The sequence below is a fragment of the Cyanistes caeruleus genome, chromosome 1, assembly GCF_971803275.1.
Source record: "Cyanistes caeruleus chromosome 1, bCyaCae1.hap1.1, whole genome shotgun sequence".
Taxonomy (NCBI): domain Eukaryota; kingdom Metazoa; phylum Chordata; class Aves; order Passeriformes; family Paridae; genus Cyanistes; species Cyanistes caeruleus.
In genome coordinates, this window is record NC_141701.1 from 2777242 (window position 1) to 2798386 (window position 21145).

Consider the following 21145-nt stretch of genomic DNA (forward strand, 5'->3'; position numbering starts at 1 on the left):
AAAAGTTCACCTGGAAGGGAAAACAAGCTGTCCCTGGAGGAGGTGAGATGAGGAGGATCCTGTGAAATGACACCTTCCAGTTCTGAGAGGGACTTTTGGGATTGAACCTGATCTAGGGGCACGAAAGGTGAGCCAGTGAGGGGGACAAAGAGTTCAAAGAGGAGTCTTAACATCTTTATCAATGTAGTCCAGAAAGTTTGGCTCGTTTGGATTAATGAATCTCTTGCATATTCCTTGGGAAGTCTCTCTCTCTCACATTTTCAAACACTGTTTAATTTGCTGCAGTGTGTGAGACCGACTTTTAACAATTTGTCTTGACAGCTGCCAGCCCTGGAATGGGACAAATTCCCCAGCGCTGCTGGAGGATTTATACAGATGGAGCTGTGTTGCAGATGGCTGTAGGCACATTTGCAGGTGTTTGTGGGGTTTTGGCTCCTTCTCCTGACATCAGTCTAATTTATCTTTTTTTTTTTTTAATAGTTTATGTTCCATCTCTCCTCCAAGAGAAGATGTTTGACCCATGTGGGAAGTCATGGCTCACTTCCCTGGCCTGAGCTGAGGCTCTCTCTCTCACTCTGGCCCCTGATTCACACAGTCACAGAATCAGAGTTTGGATTAGAAAACACCTTAAAGATCAGCCAGTTCCAACAGCTTCCACTTGACCAGGTCACTCAGAACCCCATCTGGTCACTTGGATTCTCCATCAGCACATGCATGAGTTGATAAATCATATTTCTGGACATATTTTCTTTTGCTGTCAGGTTCTGCTTTTCTGTAAAAACATTTTTAGGAAGGTACTTGCATCAAGCTCCAGGCTCCAGCACTTTGAGTCACTTTGTTTCCAAAGTAGGAACCTTAACAGGGCTGACAGGAAAAAGATGTTCTTTATTATTTCTATTTTCTACATTATTTTTATTTTTTTATATTGCCCCTTCTAAGCCAGACACTACTGAGAAAACCTGAGGCAAAAATCCCTGGACAGGAAATTCACTTGTGAGTCCCTTCCAGCTCAAAATATTCTGTGGTTTTGTGAAATAGCCAAAGCTATTTCACAAAGGCTTGGACATTTTGGTGGATGACCACAGACCATCCATAAACTTGGGCTGAGGTTCTGTGCAGGTCCCTCATCTTTACTCCAAAATTATCCAAAATAATAGAAATTTGTTCTATTTCCTGCTTAAATCCAACCTCAGGCAGCTGAGAGGTGTTATTTTGTTTTTTAGGGAAATGTGACCACCACCACCCCCCTCCAAACCCAGAGCTAACAGGTTTTTCTCCAGAGAAGAACTAAAATTGCAAAGGTACTGAGTTTTACGTCTGCTCTCTATATTGAGAGACTGAGAAAAAAAAAAAAAAAGAAAAAGAAAAGCATCTCAACTTAGAAACTTTAGCTCCAAGTTTAAAGTTAGAGGTGATGATCTTAAGAGCTAAAAATCCTTGGGCTGAAAAAAACAAAAGTACCCACAGTGTATTTTCAAGCCTTCTACTCCTGGTTTTATGTACATCTGCTCTTGGTTTTTATTTAAAGGATTGGCTGCAAAACTTGCAGGGCAAATCTGGAGCCGAGGGAAAGTCTGAACTCCACTTTTGGAAGCTTTCAGGTGGCTGCAAACCCCGCTTGCCTCAAGCAGCCCAGCACATCCATGGCCACCCTTCAGGATCTTTAACGGGGTGACTTCAAAACCAGCATTTTGATCAGTCCAAGGGGAAAAAAAAAAAATCTGCTGCCGTTTTCTGCGCAGATTTTATGGTTTTCCAAAGCCCATTTCACTTCTCCTCCTCCTCCTCCATAAAATTCTCCTTCTCTCGCTCCTCCTGTGGAGGTGCCAAAGCCTCCTCCATCAATTTGTGAGAACTTCTGCTTGAAAACTGGAGCAGAGAATCACCCACGGAACCAGGCTGGCATGAAAATACCGGAGGCAGAGGCTCTGATGCGAAACGACTCGAGGAGTTTCCCCGTGTCAGGGTGAAAGAAATGGGAATGTGGAATCGGCTCCACCGAAATCTCTGGGGGGTGGGACACCTGCCCAGCCTCTTCTGACCACGGACAGGGATACGGCTCATTAAGAAGACTTTTTTTAATTTGGTCCTACTGCCTTTTAATTAATAATTTTATCCTTTTGCTCTGCTTCTCTGGGATTTGAAGGGTACCCAAATCTGTTATTTGCTTCTCCCCATGGGGAAAAAAAAAAACCAAATAATTCAGCACGCCAATCTTTCTCCTAAACATTTCCAATTGCTTGGAATGAGGGATTAGAAGGCAAAAGTGAATTTCCAAAGCAAAAGAGAAGTTTCCAGCCCATGTGGCACAAGTCAAAGAGGTTAAAAAGCTGATCTAAGAGTATTTTGAAGCCTTACATGCTGTAATTAAAATCACTTCTCTACTGGGTCCTCATAGTTTTTACATTGAATACTTCCCTGAATTTGCAGAGTTTTGCCAAGGATGTTTTCTGTGCTGTAGATACTTGCTAGGAACCAAACTGAAATCCACCCACCTTTCTTTATGGAATTTCAAACTCTCCCTAGGCTGTCACCTTCTGGATGCTCCCAGAAGCTGCCAGAAGAGTTTTTTACTCCTGTACCAGCCTGTATCCCACCTTGGGCAGGCGAATAAAAATCTCCATATTTAACAAGCAATAGCAGGAAGCTCCACAATCCTATTTTTTCTCTGCTTTTCTGAGCACAATTTGCATATTTAAATAACCTTGGAATGAGCAGTGCTTCACATTCTCTGCTGTTCCTCCACTTGCACCCTGCAATAACAAATGAAATCAGGTTTTGCCATTCAAACCTAAGGGAGAATCCAAACCCCCAAAAGTTAACAGCCCTTTTAATGACCTAAATTGTATTTAATTAATCAGTCACATAGTAAATAATACTATAATAATAATCAGTAATAATCAGCCCACATAGTAAAGCCAAGAACCTTTAAAGGAATTTTGACTGTCTGTTTACTTCAGTGCCTGTGAGGAACTGAGCTGGGTCCAAAAATTAATTTTTAATTCTCCAGATTTAGTGTTTGTTGTCCAGGGCAAGTCCTGGATTGTTGCTGCCTTTAAATGTTTGGCTTTTTTTGGTTTTTGTTTTGTTTTTTTTTTTTAAATTTGGGCTATTTTTTTGCATGGCACATGTCCACACTCCGTTTAAGACACAGTTTAGACAGTGACAGAAATCCTAACTGAAATTTTTCCAGGATTTTGTTGGATGACCTGGGTGAAAGAACAATTCTGATGGCCATATAGAATAAATCGTGGAATCATGGAACGGTTTGGGTTGGACGGGACCTCAGAGATCATCCAGTTCCACTCCCTGCCATGGGCAGGGACACCTTCCACTATCCCAGGCTGCTCCAAGCCTTGTCCAGCCTGGCCTTGGACACTTCCAGGGATGGGGCAGCTGCAGCTTCTCTGAAAAATCTGTGCCAGGGCCTCCCCACCATCACAGGGAAGAATTTCTTCCCAATATCCATTCCAGCCTGGCCCTCTTGTCAATTAAACCATTCCCCCTTATCCTGTCACTCCATCCCTTGTCCAGAGTCCTTCTCCAGCTCTCCTGGAGCCCCTTTAGGCCTTCTCTTTTCTAGGCTGGACAATCCCAGCTCTTCCAGCCCAGCTCCAGAGCAGAGGAGCTCCAGGTCAGATTTGTTCTGTATAAGTCACCTGCAACATCATCTGCACGGCTGAATTAAGACCTTGTGCTTTCCCAGAGATCCAGACAACTCCCACTGATGAAGGCAGGCAGGGATAGATTTACAGCTCTAAGCTCAGATTTTGGAAAAGCTGAGCTCTTAGGAGCAGCTGGATGGTGCAGGATCAGCTCCTAGGTCATGAAATTCTTCCGGAGGCTCCCTGGGGCAAAACTTCTCCTTAGCAGTAAAAACCTTGGTATTCCCAGGACACCTCTGAAGTCATTCCAGATATTTGGTGCCTCAGACCTCGACTCAGCCTTCAGCCACCAAAATGTTGGGGGCCAACCTGAGCTGCTCAGAGAGGGTGAGAGAGGGCAAAGCCGAACTGAATCTGCTGTCAGAGGCTCTGGATGGCAGCTCCCACTGCTGGATCCTTCTCCTGAGGTGAGCAGTGGTGGGCTCCATCCCCCAAAAATGAGAATTCCTTCCCCATCCCCACACGAGCCGTGAGTTTCCAGTGCAGCTCTGAGTGCTCCCTTAATGTCTTTGTGCCTGTAGCAGTAATCGCAGGATTATTGCTCCCAAGACATGCAAATAATAATTCTCTCTTTCCCCTTGTAGCTGCCATGTAATTTAGAAAATTAATCTGTATTTTGTTGTCTGCATGTGCTGCCTCTGCCACGGTGAGATCCCTCTGGCAGATCCCAGAGTGCTTTCCCAAAGATTCTGGAGAACTTATCCCAGTTTTCTGAGGGGTGAAACTGAGGCATTGGTAAGGGAATTGCTGTTTCCTTGTGCCAGCCATTGGCAGAACAAGGGACAAAGCAGACATGAAATTAACCCTTACATTAAAGTAGCTCTGAGCAACCTGGTCTAGTGGAAGGTGTCCCTGCCTTTGGCCATGGAGTTGGAATTGTGATATTTATGGTCCTTTCCAACCCAAAGCAAAAAGCAGTCTGTGGGAATGCAAACTATCAAAAAAACCAATCAGTAAAATCCAAATTTCCTGGGTATTTGGCATCTTTCCCTCCCTTTCCTTCCTTTTCCTTTTCCTTTTCCTTTTCCTTTTCCTTTTCCTTTTCCTTTTCCTTTTCCTTTTCCTTTTCCTTTTCCTTTTCCTTTTCCTTTTCCTTTTCCTTTTCCTTTTCCTTTTCCTTTTCCTTTTCCTCTTCCTTTTCCTTTTCCTCTTCCTCTTCCTCTTCCTTTTCCTCTTCCTCTTTTTCTTCCTCTTCCTCTTCCTTTTCCTCTTCCTCTTCCTCTTCCTTTTCCTCTTCCTTTTCCTTTTCCTTTTCCTTTTCCTTTTCCTTTTCCTTTTCCTTTTCCTTTTCCTTTTCCTCTCTCTCCTCTCTCCCATCTTTTCTCCCTTTTTTCTCTCTTTTCCCTCTCTTCTCTCTTTTTCTCTCCTCTCTTTCTCTCTCCTCTCCCTTCTCTCCCCTCTCCTCTCTTCTCTCTTTTCTCCCTTTTTTCTCTTCTCTCTTTTCTCTCTCTTCTCTCTTTTTCTCTCTTTTCTCTCTTTTCTCCCTTTTTCTCTCTTCTCTCTTTTCATTTTAACTCCTGCTGAGTGTTTCCCATGTATTTTTCTGTCTGCTTTTCTCCTCTCATCAGCACCGATGCGCGGCATCGATCAATCGATCGATCCTCGGTGTGAGGATCGATCCCTGCCCGCGGATCAATCCCTGCCCGAGCTCCTGGCAGCAGAGGTGGAGAGGGAGGTTCACGAGGATGGGGGAGAAGGAGAACATCAGCAAACCAGGACTGAGAGCATGAAGAGAAAGAGGCATAAATCACCGGAATGAAAAGCGGAGAACCAGAGCTGAAGGGCGCCGGCAGAGCTGTTTGTGGGGGAGAGCAGCGGGTTGGAGCAGGGACTCGGGAAAAGATGGATTTTGGGATCTGCTGATTGATCGGTGTGGGGGCTCTGGAGGGGCCTGAGCGGGGGTGAGAGGAGGGAGCTGAGTGCGAGGGGGATGGAGAAGGTGCTGGCAGGGCAGCCACCCCCGCTCCTGCCGCCCACCGCGGTTATTCATCCCGCTCCTTCCCTCGCAGCCTCCCCGGGAGCACGGGCAGGTTTTAACCCTTCTCTGAGCCAAATCCAGGGAAACTGGGCAACTTCTGGCGCTGAGGTTTTGAGTGGAAGCTGTTTCAGCCAGGAAAGGACTGAGTTGTCAGGAGAAGGAGGAGGGAAAACAACTTCTCTCATCTCCTCTAAGAGCTGCGTTGTGGTCTCTGGGATTTCTGTGGGTCCTGCAGTGGGAACACGAGCCCCAAGTGCTGGCACCAGCGGGGGCCTTTCCTTTGCCTTCCCACAGCTGTGGGTCAGGCTTGGAACCGATTTCACTGGAGTTCCCTCTGCGTGCTGAGCTGGTGTTTGAGGCAGAAGAGCCTGGATGTCACTGTTATCTCTGTGGGCACAAAGGTGCCAGCTCTGACAGGGCATCCCCTGGTGCTGGCTGAGAGCAGAGAGCCGGTGAGGACACCTGCACCGGGTGTTAGAGTGCCCAGAGGAAATGGAATTGGTCTGTCCTGTTTGTTGAGACTAAACCCATCTGACTGGGCTAAAACCTCCTCCCCTCTCTGCCCCAACACAAGTCACAGAATCACAGATTCGTGGAATGGTTTGGGTTGGGAGGGACCTTAAAATCCTGTAGTTCCAACCCCCTGCCATGGGCAGGGGCACCTTCCACTGGATTAAGTTGTTCAAGTCACTCATCCAGCTTGGCCAAACATTCCCAGGGATGGGGCAGGCACAGATTCTCTGGGGAATATGAGCCAGAATCTTACCACAACCACCACCATCACAGGGAAGAATTTCTTCCCAGTATCCCATCTATCCCTGCCCTCTGGCAGTGGGAAGCCATTCCCTGTGTCCTGTCCCTCCTTCCCTTGTCCCAAGTCCCTCTCCAGCCCTTCTGGAGACCCTTTAGGTACTGGAAGGGTCTCTAAGATCTCCAAACCTTCTCTTCCCCAGTGTGAGCAATTGCATCTCTCAGCATTTCTTCAAAAATAGGCCTATTATGTCCAAACCACTTCCTGGGAATAGTTTCTGGCTCCTGCTATGCAGGGAACTGTGTCTGGGCATTGTCTGGGAGGACACAGATGATCACATTTAAGCCATTTGGGTCACCATCAGGTCGGTGTCTCTGGTATGGGATTTGCCTTTCTCCAGGGGCTTAATGAGGTCGGAGCCCTTCAGCACAGCCACAGTGTGGGAACTGATCTTAAACCTGAGGGCAATATCTGGGATGTTCATAACACCTGAGCTCTGCTTTCATAACAAAACGATGCCCAAGACATTGCACAAAATTTGATATAATTGAATCCCGCACATGGACCATGCAGGGAGTTCTGACCTACTTTGATCCAATTTGGGGACCAGGAGGCTCCTGCCTAATTTAGATCCAGGCAAAGACAGCTGGAGTAAAGGCTGATTTCCAGCTGGTGCATCCCTGAGCCAGATGACCCTGCCTGAGGGCATCAGGTCTGCAAAGTTCCACCCTGGGTGAGCAGCTGCTGCATTTGTGGTGTTGTGTTTGTGGTGTTGCATTTGAGCTGTTGTATTTGAGTGGCATCTCTTGGCAGAGGCATTTTCCCAGCAGGACCCCTGGTATCTCTTCGAGGCTTAAGCAGGTGATGATGTTTTTTGTTTATACACAAGTTATTTTAACATCTGTTAAATTAACATTTATTTAACATCCTGGTCAGGATTCCAGCAACATTCCAGGATCAAACAGCCTGATGTCTGCAGCTTTTAGAGCACCACCAGAAGGAAAAGGGGAAAGAAGAAGAGATTGGATTGCTATGAAGAAGAGACTGGATGAGCATTGGGGTTGATCTTGAGAAGGTCAAGGGTTTGCTGCTTCCCCACTTGTCTTTTTGGATAACTGGAATTTCGTGTCCTGATGGGCTCCATGGAACAGGAATTAGAAAGGGACAAAGGAGCAAACACAAAGCAGAGTTCCTCAGTTTAGTGGGGTGTCTGCACATTGAGCACCATCATTTGACAGAGATCAGGGTGAAAACAGGAAATGGTCTGGAAAGAGTAGAAAACTTCATTAGAGAATCATAGAGTTCCCTGAGCTGGAAGGACCCACAAGGATAAAATCATAGAACCATTAAGATTTCAAAAGACTTCCAAAACAGAGGCCAAGCTTTGACCCATCACATCCTTGTGAACTAAGTGAGAGCACTGAGTGCCATGTCCAGTCGTTTCCTGGACACTTCCATCATTGATTCCAACTCCTAAAACTCTGCTGAAGCCCGGGATTGAACCAGGGACCTTTAGATCTTCAGTCTAACGCTCTCCCAGCTGAGCTACTTCAGCCCTGATATCAGGATTTATTTCCCTATAAACAACAGGTAAACAGACTGGAACCCTTCAGACTGGAAAATACAAATTTTAGGGAGATAGGTTGCTTCAAGTTCAGATGTGATTGATGCTAAAAATTTCTTTCATGGATAAGGGGTTTTTCCTATTCCCAAAATCCAGTTCTGATTTCCTGCCTGGCCTGTGGGCCAACCTTGCTGCTTCTTCTCAGGGCAATCTGTGGCATAGGAACAGGCAGTGGAAGGAACAAAAATCCCTTGATATCACCATTTTTGCTGAAGTGCTGGAATTGTAAAACCAAAAAATTGTCCCTCTTTCACAGGTTCAGACCAGCTGAGTTCCAAAGGGACCTCGTGGAGGTCCCTGCTGCAAAGCCCTGCTCAAGCAGGACCTACAGCCCCTTGCCCAGGAGCACTTCCAGCTCACTCGGGAATATGTCTAAGAAGGGCAGCTCCACACTCTCTCCAGGCCACCAGAGCCAGCTCCTCATCCTTTCCCCACAGCAGAGGTGCTCCAGTCCCCTCCAGTGGCCTCCAGTTCCGCTGACCCTTGGCTGGACTCAGTCCTGGATGTCCAGGTCTCTCTTGTATCAGAAATCCCAGCCCTGGGCACACAAAAGTGCAGGAAAACTCTGCTGAAGCCCGGGATTGAACCAGGGACCTTTAGATCTTCAGTCTAACGCTCTCCCAGCTGAGCTACTTCAGCCCTGCTGAGGCTCAGCTTTTCCCAAAACCTGTTGGAACATGATGAGATTTCAGACTTCTGCCACTCAAACTGCTTCAGTGGACACCTGACTCTTTTTAATATATAAACACCTGGCCCAGACATCAGAACCCACCAAGGTTAACAATTATCAAAGGTCTTTGAATGAGAATGGCTGTGGTGTATAAATACCCAAGACTGGAATTATTCTTACAGCCGCATTTGCAGTGGTAACATCCAGCCAAGCTGATCTTCATGGAAACATGGAATGGTCTGGGGTGGAAAGGAATTTAAAATTTAAATTCCACCCCCTGCCGTGGGCCCAGACACATTCTGCTCTCACAGGTTGCTCCAAGCTCCATCCAGCCTGGCCTTGGACACTTCCAGGGGTGGGGCAGCCACAGCTGCTCTGGGCACCCTGTTCCAGAGCCTCACCACCCTCACAACCAAGAATTTCTTCCTAATATTCAGTCCAACTCTGCCTTTTGTCAGTTTAAAGTCATTCCCTCTTGTCCTGTCCGTCCACCCTTGTCCCAAGTCCCTCTCCAGCTCTCCTGGAGCCCCTTTAGGCACTGGAAGGGGCTCTGAGGTCTCCCTGGAGCCTTCTCCTCTCCAGGCTGGACATTCCCAGCTCTCCCAGCCTGGCTCCAGAGCGGAGGGGTTCCAGCACTCAGAACCTCTCCATGGCCTCCTCTGGATTTACTCCCAGCAGTTCCATCTCCTTTTGGGGCTTCAGAGTTTTCTCAGAGGCTGAACTAATCTGTCACTCCACACAGCTGCCATCATCACTGTCCTGATGGCTCAGTGGGTGACAAGGATCCATCTGCAGGCTCTCCCTTGGAAAAGGAAGATGTGGATGCCTGGCTCGCTTGGACTTGGCTCTGCCTTTCCAGCTGTCCCATTTTTACTTCAGCAGCTTTCTCCTTGTCAAGGAAAGTGGCTTCCCACCCGCTTTCCTCAGACAGGAAGAAACGATCCCAACATGGAAACTGTGGTATTTGACAGCCCACTCTGCCTTGCTGGAAATTCTGAAGCTTCAGCTGGGTACAAAATTCCTGTGGAAAGCTGAGCTACGCTGCCGCTTTGCAAATGCTCAGCAGTGTTGGTGGAAAGGCTGAGGTGGAGGATCTGATAAAGAACAAGACTTGAAGGGAGTGCTACATTGCAGCTAAATGAGAGGAGCTGACTCGCTGGGAACTTGGCTTTTTCAGCTGGTGAAACACCAGAACTGAAAATCTGTGGGCAAAGTCATGGGAAGTCAGGCTTGTGGTGCCAGTTTGACGAGTCACATGGAAGAAGTTGGAAGAGCAGACTTTTCCTTATTGAAGAGGAAGAAATTAAATCTGTTTTTCCAGCTCAGTTCAGACCTCAGGGTTGGAGCTCTGTAGAGAGAGAATGAAGTGGAAGGAGGGGTGAAATATTGGGGTATCTCCTGTTGTTCTCTCTCCCTTGCCCCCATTCCCCCTGAAAAAAAAAATCTCCTGTATCATTCACATCTTGATTACTCTTTGGGGTGTTTTTTAGTGCCATGAAGGATGTGAAAAAAAGCCCAAACTAACCAGTGGGAGGGATTAATAGAGTGCCTTCTGCACAGGGAATCACTGTGTAAACCTTGTTTATCCAATCAAGGAAAATAAAATAAAGGGGAGGATATTAGAGGATCTACAGAAAGAAAGGGTATTTTAGAATCTAGAGAGGAATCATTAGGGGTTGATGGCTTATTGATTCTTCTGATGCAGGAACTAAAGGTTATCATCGGAAAAGAGCAAGTGCTAAGCTTGGAAGAAAGAAAAATAAGGAAATCTCTTACACAGTCTGGTTATCTGTGCAAATTCCTGCTATTATAGATCCCCAAACTGTAAAAAATGTTTAAAAAATGACCAGGAAGGTTTATGGAAGGGAAAAAAAAACTCCCTGAAGAGAATGCAAAAATGGAACTTCCTGCTTTGGTTCATGCAGTGGCATGAGCCACAAATCTCTGGAGATCAGAAAAGCATCTGATGATATAACACCCCGCTGTTTTTCCTTTTTCAGGCACTAACTCATGGAAAATGTTGCAGGCTGGGTTTTGAGCTGGATGTTCTTCTGTACATCTCCTCTGGCACATCCTTGTCTTCGCTCTCTGGTTTCTGGAGGCACCAGGGTGGTGTCAGCCTGTGAAACCCTGCTGGCACCTTGGGCAGAGATGTACCAGAGGTGTCATTTCATGCCACCAGCCAGCTATTTAATCACCACTCCCACACGGGTGTCTCAGGTTCTGGCCATGACAAACAGATGACAGGCGATCCCTCTGTCCCCGTTTTCCCTCCTCCTCCCATTTTTCACCAGTTTTCCTACCACTCCAGCCTGATCTGGCTGTGCTTGCTCAAATATCCATCTGCCAGCAGGGAGAAGCAGCTTTCAAAGGTTATGGAATTACATCCATGCAACCTGGAAAGCTGATTGTCCTGGGCTGCCTCCAAAGAGCCGCAGGCAGCAACTGAGGAAGGGCATTTTGTCCCTCTGCTCCAGCCTGGAGAGATCCCACCTGGAATGTTGCATCCAGCACTGGGGTCCCAGCACAGGAAGGACATGGAGCTGTTGCAGCAAGGCCAGAGGAGGCTCCAGGATGATGAGAGGGATGGAGGAAGCTCAGCTGTGAGGAAAAAAATGAGAGAATTTGGAATGTTCAGCCTGGAGAAGAGACTATGGGGTGAACTAATTGTGGCCCTCCAGTACGTGATGGGAGCCCACCAAAAAATGGAGAGAGACAATTTACAAGTGCCTGGAGTGACAGGAAAAGGGGGAATGGCTCTAAAATGAAGAAGAGAAGATATAGATTAGAGATTAGGAAAAAATTATTCCTGTGAGGGTGCTGAGGCCCTAGCACAAGGTGCCCAGAGCAGCTGTGGCTGCCCCTGGATCCCTGGAAGTGTCCAAGGCCAGGTTGGAGGGGGCTTGGAGCAACCTGGGCTAGTGGAAGGTGTCCCTGCCCATGGCAGGGGGTTGGAACTGGATGATCCTTAAGGTCCTTTCCAACCCATTTCCAAGCAATTCTGTGATTTCCATGATTTGCTCAGAGTTACCACCAAATTACCTCAACTTTCCTGTCCCTGTCTGGAGCTGTGCTGGCCTTTGTGTTTCAGTCTGGATTCACCATCTCTTGTGAAATTCACTCTTTCTTAATTGGGGTCAGGGCATCACCCAGGAGGAGGCACAGAGAGGTGACCTTTCCTACCCAACCCAGCACATCAGATTTGTCACCCATGTTACTTTTTCCTGCAGACCTCCTAGCACCAAACTCTGCCCCTGATGGGATTTTTTCCCATTTCCCCACTCTTTCCCCAGCTCTGCACCAGTGGAATGACACCCAGCAGCAGGGTTGAGATGTGATTGCTTTTCACTCCCTGACTCGGCTCTGATGTGTCATAAAAAACACGTTATTCCTTAGGCTTCTGGAAATTTTTCTGTCTCATTACACCAAGAGGGCTCCTGGTTTGCTTGAAAATCATTTTTTTAGTGATTATCTCTATTTTGCTGTCACTATTTTCTCTTTCTGCTCTTTCCCTAGACTTTTATGAAAATGATCTCATTAAGAACGTGGAACTCCTGTTTCTGAGAAAGGTTTCTCGAGGTTTGTAAAGGTCTCTCAGCAGGAAGTTTGCTCGGCTCCATTTTCCCCTCCGGTTGAGCAGACCCCCAAGTGAGCCAAGTAGGGAAAAATGCTTGAAAATAAAATTTTACAAAATATGCAGCAGCAGCAGCAACAGCAGCAGCAGCACCTCTGAAATGTAGGGCTCCAATAGGCAACAAACCATGTTTGCAAAGCTCCTCTTTGATGGCAGTTTAATATGTTAGGGGAAGAAAGAGATATTAACTGGGGGTGCTCACTGTGAGGGGATGGAAGATGAGGCCTGGGATAACACCGCTGTTATTCTGGAGCCACAAATGCAGCTCTGAAAGGCAGAGTTAATGAAGCCCAGCTGCCAAACTCTGCTTGTCACACAGCCCTTCCCTCTCCCTGTCTGATGTCTAAAAGATGCTGAGATTAACAGTGCATCATTCAGGGGGATGGCACTAAGGGTTCTTCAATTTTTTTCTTAAAAAGTTAGGAATTCAGGCTATGAATAACAGCTCTGCTGTGCTGAAGTGCTGGAAACACAGACTTTGGGTGGAGGAATGCAGAACTCGTCTGGGCCTGGGTGAATATTTGCAATCTGCCCTGTGGTGAAATAACTGCATACTCACTGCTAGGGCATCCCAGTGAGAACAAAGCCCAGACCTGGAATTCAAGTTCTCCCCAAGTTTACAACCCTCTTTTCTGAGAAAACCAATCTTTTAGTGTTTTGTAGTGAATGTTCTCAAACAGAGAGACCTGAGAGATTTTTGAACCCTCAAATGGTTTGGGTTAGAAGGGACCTTAAAAATCATCTCATTCCTATCTCCCTGCCATGGCTCTTCCACTATCCCAGGTTGCTCCAAGCCCTGTCCAACCTGGTCTTGGACACTTCCAGGGATGGGACAGCCACAGCTTCTCTGGGCAACCTGTGCCAGGGCCTCACCACCCTCATAGAGAAGAATTTTTTCCTCATGCCCAATCTAAATCTGCCTTCCTGGATGCATTTTACTCGAAGTGGAAGAGCCAATCTGGAAAAGCAGAGGTCTGCGTTCACCAAATCATAGTTTCAGACAAAGAATTTAAGTATTTAAGAACTTTCTGAGCTTGATGAGGGCACCTCAGCCTTGTGTGGAAAAGAGGGGGCAATGTCCATGTCCGTGGTTGTGTCCAGCATGGACACAGCTGACCAGGCATCAGGAGAAACCTCACCTGAGGGTCTTGGAGCAAGCACTGAGAGACACAGGCCTTGACCTAAAATTTATTCTGTGCCAATTCCTGAATATTGCAATCCCGCAGTTCAGCTCAAGTGCTGCTGCTTTCCCCAGCATTAACAACACTGGCAGATCCTGCTCTGCCCCCACAAGCTTTCAGTGCCTGTGCTTTCCCCGGATCTTCCTTCCAATATGGATCACCCACTGCTATTCCAGCCCAGCACAACTTCATTTTCAGCAGAATAAACTAAACACATTCAGGAATCGCTTATTTAATAACTGTCAGAAGACCAGAGGAGTGAAATAGGTGCTAAAAAGACAGAAGAGCAACACCAAGAAAATATTTGTAAAAATAACAGGTGCTTTAAAGTGTGTAGGGGTGTGTAAATATATTTATAAGATATTAATACACAAACCAGGTGGCCCAGAACATCATTAGAGAACCAATTGTTCTTGCCAAACATTCTTTGGTGAGGTTCCCTAAGAGATTTCCCAGAAACTCCTAAAATTAATAGTAAACAAAGATTCTTGGGGGCTGGGAAATACTTTCTGCATCTGCTTAGCATCCCAGCCTCCTTCTGAAGTTTTCCATTGTTTTGCAAAACATCCAGAAGATAGAGGGAAAAAAATAATGGGAGAAAAGAGGGGGGGAAGGATTAATATAAACAGAATCCACAAATAATGGGCTTCACGTTGAAAAGCACAGAATGATTGCTTGGACAGTGATTGTGTCTTGATGTATAAATGGGTTTGTTACTTAACTCTGGTGATTCATGCTTCAGGCACAGGGATGAGGCAGCTGCCAAATTTCATCCTGGGAAGGAATTTTCTCTCCCAGAACAGATTGGCAGGGAATTCGTAAAGAGGAAAGGTCAGTCGACAGGGCCAGGTGTTGTTATCACGAACATGTGGGGAAGAGGGGGGACATTGCAGAGGCCGAAATTACAGTGTTTTATCTCATGGTACCAAATATCCCCCCAAAATCAGTGCACAGCCCTTTAGCCTTTCTTCCACAGACCTGCAATCCACAAAGGAATGACTTTATTGGGCAGTGTGAGACCACTCTCCCGTCTCCTATGGAGGAATCCTGGAGCAACATAAAATATTCACAACATTTATGTCAACCGTGTTTCTAAATAAAGCTGAGCTGAAGCTACGTGAGTTTTAGTTGGGTGTTTGGGGCAGGGAGGGTTTTTTTATTTTTCCTTTTGTCTTTAAAGAGTGTCTAAAGAGCATGTTCCAGCTGTCTGGAAGGAAAGAGCTAGAAAGGAAAAGAGAACAAAGGGAAACCAGTGGAGATATTTAATTGAGATAATTTTAGCTGCTCTAAATGTCACAGGCAATCTTGTACAAGTACTTGGGGAGAGGAGAGGAGGAAAAAAGTTCTCTGCTGGTCATTCAGTGCCTAAATTGGAGACGGGGGTGTCTTTTCAGAGATCAGGCAGGACCCTACCTGGAAGCTCTTGGGTAATTGCTTTTTGAGCCTCAGGAGTCTCCTCTAAACCCACAAGACTTCAGTGCAAACCACAAATTCCTCCAGACCCAACAGCCTGAGGGGAAACCTGTTTTAGGGGCTGAGAAAGGAAATAAGGTGTTCCTAGGGGTGGCCAGTCTGGGTGTGGTGAGGTCAGATCCCGTCTTGGTCTTGACCTCTGTGCCTTAGGTGAACATCTGATGAGGCATTTTGGGGTCAGAGCAAGCCCTGGTGGCTCCTGGTGGGATCTCTGTGCGTTCCAAACGTGCACAGTCAGGGAGATGGGTGTTGGAACGGGCTGCCTGTGGCAGCCATGGAGTCCCCACCCCTGGAGAGGTTTAGCAGATCTGTAGATGTGGCACCTGGGGACATTGGCAGAGCTGGTTTAATGGTTGGACTTCATGATCTTAGAGGTGTTCTCCACCTAAACAATTCTCTGGTATTGGGTTTCCTGAGACATCTGGGATGCACAGCCTGGGGGGTGTATTCCAAGATCTAAGGTTGATACCTTGATCTGGTCTGATGGGTGTTTATTATTATCCAAAATGCAAAGCTCCTGCATAAGTTAGGTATTGCTGATGTGGGGATCAGAACTCTGTGAAGAAATCACAGTTTGTGTCCCAGTTAAAACAGATGCGCCCTGAGCACGGTTTCCCAAAATTCCTGGGGAAGGAATTCTATCCCATATCCATTTTGGACAAAACCAGACTCATTTTTAATGATTTGAGGACATGGTTTAGTGGTGAACATGGTGGTGGTGCTGGGTTCATGGCTGGACTTGATGATCTTTGAATCTGATCACTGATGATCAGGGAGTGGTTTGGGTTGGGAGGGACCTCAAAGCCCATCCAGTTCCACCCCTGCCATGGGCAGGGACACCTCCCACTATCCCAGGCTGCTCCAAGCCCCATCCAACCTGGCCTTGGACACTCCCAAGGGTGGGGCAGCCACAAATTCTCTGGACACCTTGTGCCAGTGATCTTAGAGGTCTTTTCCAACAATTCTCCAACAATTCTATGATTCTAAGTGATAAATACAATTTTAATACAATCTCCACCTCCTCATCCCCACTTAAACTCGAGCTTTGGGTAGAGATTTAATGTTCAGTAAACTTCCTGCATGGCCAAGACTCTGTCACCCTCACAAGACTTGGGGAGGGAGTTGAAGGATTTTGGAGAATCAGCAGCGGATGGGAAGGAAGGACCTGCCTGTCTGCATTGTGGAGGCCACAAAAACCTCCAAATCTTAGGGTTTCCCTCTCTGTCACAAACTCCCCAAACATTGTTCTGAGCAGCCTGGTCTAGAGGAAGGTGTCTCTGCCCATGGCAGGGGGTTGGAATGGGGTTCTCTTTTACGTCTGTTCCAACCCAAATCCTGGGATTCTAGGATTCTGTGATCCATTCAGAGGGCCTTCCTGGCTCTGAGCAAAGAAGCACTGCAAGGACTCTCTCCCCCTCCCTGATGAATCTCCAAAAGAGGATAAAACCTGGCTCTAAGCCCCCCAGAGTAGGCACCACGTTAGGGGGAGCCATGCCCACAGCATCCCAATTTTAGCAATGCCTCGGGGAGCGCTGCCGCCGCTCATTTTCACCCCCTGGAAAGCTCACCCGGCATCTGCCTCCCTTCTCTGCTGGCAGGCAGGTGGAAGAAAGGCAGGAGCGTGCGGCAGATCCCCCGGCACACACACACACACCACTCATCCCTTTTGTCTGCCCCTCTCCCTGCTCCCACTCCCCCCATCTCCCCCGCATCCCGCCCACCCCGGTGTCTCATCCCAGGATGGCTCATGTCTCTCCGGATACCTGCAGGGATGGATCTCTACCCTCGCCTTCTCCTCAAAGAACCCATTAACGCCGAGCTGCTGCTTCTCCCTGCCCTCCCCTCCCTCCCCTCCCGGCTGCTGGGAAAACAAATCGGGCGTGGGAAATCCAGGATAGCGCATCCTCCCCCGCAGCGGGGGCTGAGGCTCCTCCGGGAAGGTCAGCGCGGAGGTGTGAGAGGGCAGCGATGGGCAGGGAAGTGTTGGCAGGGCTGGACAAACGACCCTGCATCCCCCCCTCCCCCGAATCCTTCCCTTTCTCTGTTGCAGCATTCCTGCCGGGATCCATGGAGAGCTCGATCCCATCGTGTTGGGATCAGGAGCCCAGCCGCAGGGAAGTGCTGCCCATCCCATCCCGATCGCCCCACAGCGGGATCATCCCGGCCCACCTCGTGGCTGAGGAACACGAACCAAAAATTCTGCAATCCTTAGGGATCTTTCACTGGAATCAGGCACAAGTAACTCCCGCTGTCACTGTATTGTTAGATTTCTCTTTCCCCCTTTTTTTTTTATTTTTCGTATTTTCCTTTTCCCATTTTTTTTCTTTCCCCCCTCCTTTTTTCTCTCTCTCTCTCTCTTACTTTTTTTTTTCCTCTTTTCCTTTCCTTGTTTTCTTTTATAATTCCCTCCCCATTTTGGTCTTACTAAGATTCAACACATCTATGAGGATCTTTTTTAAAATTCTCCTTCTCAGCAGCTTTTTTTTTTTTCCAGTTAGGAGTAGCCTTTTTGAGAGACAGCCTGAGGAGGGAGGAGATGGAATAAATTCCCAGGACCTTGTGGGGGCAAGGGAGATTGGTGTCAAGATCTCCTGTCCCAAATTTCTGCTTCTAATCCTGTGGGTATCCTATCCCTGGAAGTGTTCAAGGCCAGGTTGGAGGGGGCTTGGAGCAGCCAGGACTAGTGGAAGGTGCCCATGGAAAAGGCTGGAACAAGATGCCCTTCAAAGGTCACTTCCAACAAAAACTTTTCCAGTGTTTTATGACCTCCAGCCTGAGACCACCAAAGAGTTGGGTTCAGTTTTGGGGAATTGATGTATTGAGGACTTGTGAGAGGTTTTTTGGAGCAAGGAACTCCTGAAAATCTTTCCACAGCAACTCACTCCCCAGCTCCTCCTACCCCTGTTTTAATAAGGCTTTTAGTGACGTTTGGGGCCTCCTAGATTTGGAAGGAAGAAATTAGCGCAGTCTGCTGCTTGTTTCTCGTGTTCTTCTGTTTCCCTCAAGCTTCCCTGCTGGCACTAATTACCTATTATCTCATTCAAAGGTACTTAAATGAAGGAAATGGGAAAGCTGGTAGAATTTGGCTGGGATGAGGATGTGCTGAATGAGGCTCCCTTTATTCCAGAAGTGACCTCGCATCACCCCTGCTGCTCTTAGCCTTTGTCACATGAGGCAGATGCTCTGCTGTTTTCTTGGGACAGGAGGACACAATTTCTGCATTGACTCCAGCTGTGGTTCCCTGTGAATGGGTGAGATTAGCAGGGATGCTTAGAGGAAATCCTTTGTTAACAGCAATGCTTGGTGGGGACAAAAATATGGGAAACAGCTTCGAAGAAGGAGAAACCATACAGAAAGCTGGGAAAAAAAAGGTAAATTGAGCCACAACTTGGTGATAGAACTGCCAAAAAGAGGAGGGCAGTGGCCTAGTTTGTGTCTTCACACAAAATGATGACGGCTGTGAGAGCAGGGAGCTGAGAACTGACAGAGCTCTGGGGACACGGATTGGGCTGGGAAGACCAGCCCCATGTCCTGCTGTGATCATGGAAAGGCTCTGTGGCCCCGCAGTGTCCCTTGGAATGCCCCAGTGGAGCCCAATACAAAGAGACAGACACACATCCCTACTCAGAGGCAGGCACAAACCATGCCCACAAAATGAGTTATAACAAAGCACTGAGGTTTTCCCTTCACTTTCAGGAATTTCCCAGCACTGAGGACACTTGGGTTGAAACCCCGGTGACAAATTAGGCAGGACATGACTTTAAACCTGTCTGAGGTGTTGTCCAAAGACACCTCTGTGGCCAGATCCTGGACAGGTTTGGAAATGCTTTGGGATTTCAGCCCAATTGAGGGAAAATAAAGCATTTAGGGGATGAGATTGTGTCACCCTCACAAAACTTGGGGATCTTAGATCTTGGGAACTTGGAACTTAGAACTTGGGAATCTTAGATGTTCCTGAAGAAAGAAAAACCCTCCATCCATTCAGCAAGGCAGTAACTGATCAGTGGTTCAGGCAGGGAGGAAAATGTTTGGATGATATCCTGGTGGACACCTGCTGTACCACATGCAAAGCCTTCCCTGAGCATTCCTTAGCTTCCCCAGGCATATTCCCTCATGGAAACAGAGGTGCTGCCACTCACAGGAGAGGTAGAACTCCGTAATTTGATGTGGAAAAGGGGCTGTGGTGGATCCTCCATGGAATTGACTCTGGCTGTTCACCACCACAAGGCAGGGTTTTCTCTTATGGCCGCAGGACAATCCCATTTCTCCATCATCCTCACAGCCCATAGCAGGGAGTCTGAAGATGGAAATCTTCCCATGAGCCAGTCTGGCTTCACTGATGGAAAACGAGGCTCCCACCACCCCTGAAGTCCTTCCCATGTGCTCTAGTCCAGGAGGAAACACCCATGTAGGTGATGAGAAGAGCGAGAGAGAGGCTTAACACGGATTCACCCACAGAAACAGCAGGATGGGCAGGAGCAGGAAAGGTCTGGAGCAACCTGAGCCACTCACTCCTCATCATCTGAGCAGCTGCTACAGCCAAAATCCTGCACAGATTCCCTTGGAATCACCACCAACAAGGATTTGATGCCACCAGCAAGGCCCGTGACCCATTTTCCCCGTGTGGCTGTGTTCCACCACCACCACTCCTCTCACACGGCCCTGGGGTGTCAGTGGGAAACCCAGATTGAAATGGGATGCAGGGGAGGTGTGGACTGGCTCCACGGGCCACAAATGATCCGTAGATCTCTGTGGGAACATCATCCTGGCAGATGATGAGGAGCAGAGCTCTCCTGGCCTGGTGGGACTCTGTCAGCCAAGCCACACCAGCAGAGGAACCAGGGCTGCTCTTCACAGCCACCCCACCCCTCTTTTCTCTCCCTTTTTTTAGCAGACCTGTGATTTGCAGTGTTTGCTGCTGAGGAGGAGTTTAAAAAAAAATAAAACAAAAAACATTAAATCATAAATTTTACTAGAACACTTAGAGGGACACCCTGAAGCGGGGCAGGTGGACAATGAGTCAAGTGTGAGGCCCAAAGTGGGCCAGACTCAGCTGTAAAACGTGTCAGAAGAAATGTCACAAACCACTTGTGAACCAGGCCCTTTGACACGGCAGCAAATGTGTTTTTGCAGCTTGTCAGGGCTGTGCAGGGGAGGAAAATGAAGTTCATTTGGAGATGTCTTTCTATTTGTGTTGACCTCGGGAGGGTCATAACAGCCAATGCCAGAGTGTGAAAAATGCTGATACCTCCTTTGACTTCCTTCCTTTAGCCTCAGGCAGGCTTGTGGAGGCAAAAAGCAGCACAAAGAGAGACTCATTAACATTTCCTCTGCCCAGCAAGGAAACCAAAATAACAAACATCTCATTAAATAAGGAGAGGGGAGAATTACAAAACACAGGAGATATTTTTAGTCGGAAAACAAAGCACTTTATCTTCCCCTCAAAGTAGGGCTTTCCAGATGAAAAGGAATAGGGAGAGAATTCTGCTGCCAGAAGGAGCGGCACTAATAACAATCATCATTATGGGGCAATATTGATAGCAGGATGCCCTCAGATTCCCAATTGCTTCCACACCCTCCCAGTAAGTGATGTGTGGGCCCCAGACCTGGGGGACGATGGGTGGCCAGGAACAAAAGAGCCACTGACGTGTGAGCCGTGTTTTGAATTCAAAACTCTGTGTTGAGTGCCAGCTCCAGTGCAATAAAGTGTTCCAGGGCTGGAGATGGATGAATAGAGACGTATGGTGCAAATTAAATGTGCTATTCTTTTCCCCCCCCGTTCGCTCCTTGCGAGTTTAAAAGCCCAACACCTTGGTTTCTTCTTAATTTTATTTCCTTCCGAGGGTTTTGCTACCAAACAAATGACTGGGAAGCTTTGTCTGGAGAGCTATAGGAGAATCAATAGGGATTAAAAGGATGTGGAGGCAGATGGGGAGCAAAATGTGGTTTCTTATTTTCTTCTTTCTTCTTCTAGAAAGAGGAAGTAATTATGGAAGGGAAAGGGAAAATTCTAGCACAGGGAATATAGGATAATGCAGAAAATCCCTTGCTTACCACTAGAAGATATTAGTTCCTGCAAGAATATGGGATGAATTGCCCACATGGCTTCAGGCTTCTAATTTTAGGTGCTTCAAAGAGTCCTGGGTGAAAGACAGGCTCCTCCAGGAGC

General features: G+C 47.5%; 1 long non-coding RNA gene and 2 other non-coding genes across 3 annotated transcripts; all 3 read right to left on the reverse strand.

Moving 5' to 3' along the window:
• Nucleotides 1-7286: 7286 nt before the first annotated feature.
• LOC147655254 (uncharacterized) lies at nucleotides 7287-16823 on the reverse strand. Its single transcript, XR_015283139.1, has 2 exons — nucleotides 16740-16823; nucleotides 7287-10036 (listed from the first exon to the last, which is right to left on the reverse strand). It is a non-coding gene; the product is annotated as an uncharacterized LOC147655254 (long non-coding RNA).
• Nucleotides 7877-7949, reverse strand: TRNAF-GAA (transfer RNA phenylalanine (anticodon GAA)). The gene has a single exon. It is a non-coding gene; the product is annotated as a tRNA-Phe (tRNA).
• TRNAF-GAA (transfer RNA phenylalanine (anticodon GAA)) lies at nucleotides 8585-8657 on the reverse strand. Its single transcript has one exon. It is a non-coding gene; the product is annotated as a tRNA-Phe (tRNA).
• Nucleotides 16824-21145: the final 4322 nt, after the last annotated feature.